The 4,987-nt window shown below is 30.8% G+C and overlaps 1 long non-coding RNA gene across 1 annotated transcript; it reads right to left on the bottom strand.

Annotated features, from left to right (window-relative positions):
• Positions 1-459: 459 nt before the first annotated feature.
• On the bottom strand, positions 460-2,539 carry LOC125369151. Its single transcript, XR_007214731.1, has 3 exons — positions 2,496-2,539; positions 1,572-1,635; positions 460-587 (listed from the first exon to the last, which is right to left on the bottom strand). It is a non-coding gene; the product is annotated as an uncharacterized LOC125369151 (long non-coding RNA).
• Positions 2,540-4,987: the final 2,448 nt, after the last annotated feature.

The raw sequence follows: 4,987 nt of genomic DNA, 5'->3' as shown, positions 1-4,987 counted from the left end.
ATGTCCGAGGACATCTATAAAATGTAGAAAATACAAAGAAGTAAAATTATAGGTAAAATATAAAAATAGTTAGTAGATATATATTTATAAAAGAAAAACCTGTCAAAAATATTTTGTCACCAGCTATATCTCTTACAACATGAAAATCAATAAAATTGAATCTATCAAATGATATTGGTGGATCATCTTCATCGAGAGCCTTAACAAAAGCATTTCGCGGCATTTTTATTCGAAAGGCATGAGGCCTTATTTTATAATTTATTTGAGCCAGTATGATTATAAAGCTATATATGGTGAATTTTTCCTTCCATTAATAATTGTTGGAAATGATTAATAGACTGCTTAGGTATTGTACCTTGCATTATCTCACCCTATATCAACAGAATAATATAATAAATAATAATAATAAAATAAATATATGTACAAATGAAAATATTTTATTTGTTCTTACTACCTTTTCATCCAACATCAAGAACTCTAGACTAAATAATTCTTTAGGGTTTGAGATATTCAGAAATTCCCATATTCTTATAATGCAGGCCTTCAGTCGAATATTTTTGCTCATCCAATCAACTTGGGACAACAACCTATACAACATTTTCCTAAAGTTAGTGTTACATCGAACAAATAAAAATAATAAATAATAAATAATCAACAAATAAAGAACTAATACACTAACCAGCGGCATACTCATCACTAACTTCAGCTGACTTTTTATTTATTATTATTTGCAAATTTTTATGTGAAGTAACTCTTGATAATGCAACATACAATTGTTCGTGACAAAAAAAACATGATCATATAAATATAAACCAACTTGTTTTAATGTTTGTCCTTAATTTTTATTTATGGTCATCCAATAATAGACTTGGATAAAAAATTGTCGTCCTTTTAATATGAAAGGAAAGTTATTTTCACTATACGAAAGAACAATGCGATGTATATACACTTTTTCTCCAGAATGTGATTCAGTTATTATTACAGCTTCAATAACTTTGGTTCCTAAATTTGTTACTATTAATCTCGTTCCATTACACAGGCTGATGCTAGGATTAATATTTCTTAACAACATTTTCCTAAAGTTAATATCACATCAAACAAATAAAAATTGAAATAATAAACAATCAACAAATAAAAAATTAATACACTAACCAGTCGCACATAAATCATCAAAATTTCACTATAGATAATATTTTTAGTTGTGTCTATACACTCATCACTAACTTCAGCTAACTTTATATTTATTATTATTCACACATTTTTATATGAAGTAACTCTTGATAATGTAACATACATGTGACACCTGTAAAGGATGTCAGACATACATTGTATGTAAAGACTGATACATAACATATTTCTTAACTACTAACTTTTAACTCACAAATTAATATGTATAACAAAAACTATTTATATGAGTAATACATATCACACACCAAAAAGCTCACAACATTAAATAGTACATTTTTTTTTATATACACATAAAATGCTCCAGATTTATACATGATAATGAAATCCACTTGACATGTCACGTCCAAGAAAGAAAAACTGAGGGCAACCTCCTGCTGACCTACCTGACACAATGCTAGTGCGACAGATGTAAATGTTTTGTCAAAACTAATTTTAATTCTTCTAATCCTGAAAAAGAAATGATGCAGAGGAGTGAGCCTGCAACTCAGCAAAAGAATAACATAATTTCCTATGAAAAATAACACAATCAAATGTGTAGTATTATCAAACATCAAACCATTCGATATTTAATTATAACTTTACAGTATTTACATAAACCTTGTCATAGTATTTTCTTTAGGAAAGCAATGAACTTGTGAATTACATTTAATTCCATAATAATATATATATTTTTATTTTCATGGATCCCCATACGCACACAGCTAACCATAATCTTATGGGGAATTCTATATCGCACACAGCCTTGCCTAATTCACAAGTAGTATTGCGTCCTTACAATCATCCAACCATAATTCTTATATATATACCATTTAAATAACTAACATCTTCATAATATATAAGAAACCATAATAATACCTATGATATACCAAAAATATACCATATTCTAACATGGCAGATTTAATAGTGTGCATTCACAAATACACCAAAAATTCCACATTAGGAATTCCAAAACCATATTCTCCAAATCAGTAATATTATAAGTCTAGATTAATTTGAAACTGATTTTATATCAAATGGATGTGTATAAAAAGAGAAACATCAAAAATATTCTACCATGGTCAAGCTGTCAATAAAATTAAGCAACAGAAAGTATGATCCAGATTGGCCATCAAAACAGCAAACTCAAGCTTCCTCTATTTCTATAACATTTGTAAATTACATTACAAATTTTCTATAGCAATAAGTAGCACTCCATTTGGAGTTATAAAACTCCACATATGGCTAAATCAAATATATTGTTCACATTATAACAGGACACCCGAATTCACCATTCAACATTCATATAGAACATTAAGTTATTCACTTACCTTTGTTGCTCCCTTCCCTTTGCTTGAGCTTACTTGGGTGTCACCCTCATTCCAAATTGGTTTAGCTGAAATAGATCATAATTCACTATTTTTAAACACCCAAAGTTAATAGAACTTCATATAGCATGATAACATCACTAAACTCTCTACATATGTGTGGCTGCCAACTATGACAGAATTAATATGGTGAATCTAAAAATCCACCAAAACTTCTATACAACAAATTTCATAATGAAACTTTTCAGATCACTAACCTTATGTGTCTAATATAATCTAAAACTGATTTTGTTTCAATTGGAGGTGTATAGAGAAATATCCGTACAAAACAATCCACCTTACTTAGACCAAAGATAAAAACTGAACAATAAAATGTATTCTCTTACTATACTAATATAGAGCCTGATTCAGATCGGGCTAAAGAAATAAAAGTTTTAGTTGACTCTTTAAAGTTTGTATATCATTAAAGAACACTCAATTTAAAGCTTCCTAGCTCAAGATATGATCAAAATAATAAGACTGAAAAACTAGGTCTTTAGAACTCGAATTCTATGTCTTCTAAACCCTAACTCAATTCAACAAAATATTAAAATTACTCACCAAATAAACCTCTAGAGCCTTTGTAGATGAAGATTAAGATAAAAAATGGATTCTAAACCTTCAAATTCCACTTGAAAATTCAGTTTTCTCTTTTATTTTTATTTTTTTTTTTTGAAGAAGAAGAATAAGAAAGAAAGAAGAAGGAAGAAGATGGAAGAAGAACTACCACCTTTTCTTTCTTCTTCCCCTTTTCTATCATATTAATAATATTTTTTTTAAGTTCAATTAACCCCTTAATTTTTTTGCCATTAATCAACTCAATCCCTTAACTTTCTAATTCTTATTATGGACTTAATTGTAACATTTATAATATTCTTCTATTTAACATTAGCACTAATACCATACATATCTCATGCATTTCTCATATCTATATGATATGCATGTTATAAAAATAAATGCAAATGCATTAGGTGGGCATTACATTTTCTTCCCACCTTAAAGAATTTCGTCCCCGAAATTAAAGTGACTCACCATTCTCAGAAAATAAGTAAGGGTATTGAACTCTCATGTCTTTTTCCACTTCCCATGTAGCTTCTTTTGGTGAATGTCGACTCCACTTAACCTTTACTATTGGAATTTCTTTGTTACGTAACTTCTTTACCTGCCTACCAAGAATTCCAACAGGCTCTTCTTTATAACTTAAATCTTCAGTTAACTGTATTTCTGACTCTTGTACTATATGGCTAGGATCAGATCTATATCTTCTTAACATGGAAACATGGAACACGTCATGTATCTGTGATAATTCCTGTGGAAGTGCTAACCGATAAGCTAAGGGACCAACTCTTTCCAATATCTCATAAGGGCCAATGTACCTCGGACTTAATTTTTCTTGCTTGCCAAACCGTATAATGTCCTTCCATGGTGACACTCTTAAAAATACTTTTTCACCCACTTCATACTCCATCTCTCTTCTATGCTTGTCCACATAACTCTTTTCTCTGTCTTGTGCAGCCTTTAAGCATTTTTTGACTATTTGAATCTTGTCTACAGTTTCTTGTATCAATTCAGGACCTTCTAATTGTCGTAACCCATCCATATCCCAACAAACAGGACTTCTACATCTTCTGCCATATAGAGCTTCATATGGAGCCATACCGATACTCGAATGATAGCTGTTATTATAAGCAAATTCAATCAATGGTAAGTGCTCATCCCAATTCCCTTTAAATTCAAGCATACAAGCTCTTAACATATCTTCTAATGTTTGAATTGTCCTCTCCGATTGTCCATCTGTTTGAGGGTGAAATGCTGTACTAAAATGTAATTTTGTCCCTAAAGCTCTTTATAAACTTCCCCAAAAATGAGATGTAAACCATGGATCTCTGTCTGACACAATTGATGTTGGCACTCCATGTAATCTTACAATTTCTGACACATATATTCCTGCCAATTTGTCTAGTGAATCACTTTGTTGCACAGGTAGAAAATGAGCTGATTTCGTAAGTCGATCAACAATTACCCATATGGCATCATGCTTCCTGAAGGTTCGAGGCAATCCCAGAACAAAATCCATTATTATTTTTTCCCATTTCCACTCTGGGATAGACAATGGATGAAGCTTACCAGCTGGTGCCTGATGTTCAGCTTTTACTTGTTGACATGTCAAACATTTTGCTACACATTCAGCTGTATCTTTCTTCATTGTAGGCCACCAATAAAAAGATCGTCAATCCCTGTACATTTTAGTACTTCCCGGATGCATTGCGTATGGTGCATAATGGGCTTCATTTAGAATTTCTTCTTTCAATTCTCTTATATTTGGAACACAAATACGTCCATTAATCAACAACATCTCATCGTTTCTCAATGCAAACTGTTCATTCATTCCTTGTTGTACTTTATCCTTCATTTTTCTTAAATATGGATCACTCATCTGGTTTTCTTGAATTTTA

This window comes from Ricinus communis, chromosome 2 (assembly GCF_019578655.1).
Source record: "Ricinus communis isolate WT05 ecotype wild-type chromosome 2, ASM1957865v1, whole genome shotgun sequence".
NCBI lineage: Eukaryota > Viridiplantae > Streptophyta > Magnoliopsida > Malpighiales > Euphorbiaceae > Ricinus > Ricinus communis.
The sequence above is the reverse complement of the archived record's forward strand: the minus strand, read 5'-3'. Positions and strand labels throughout refer to the sequence as shown.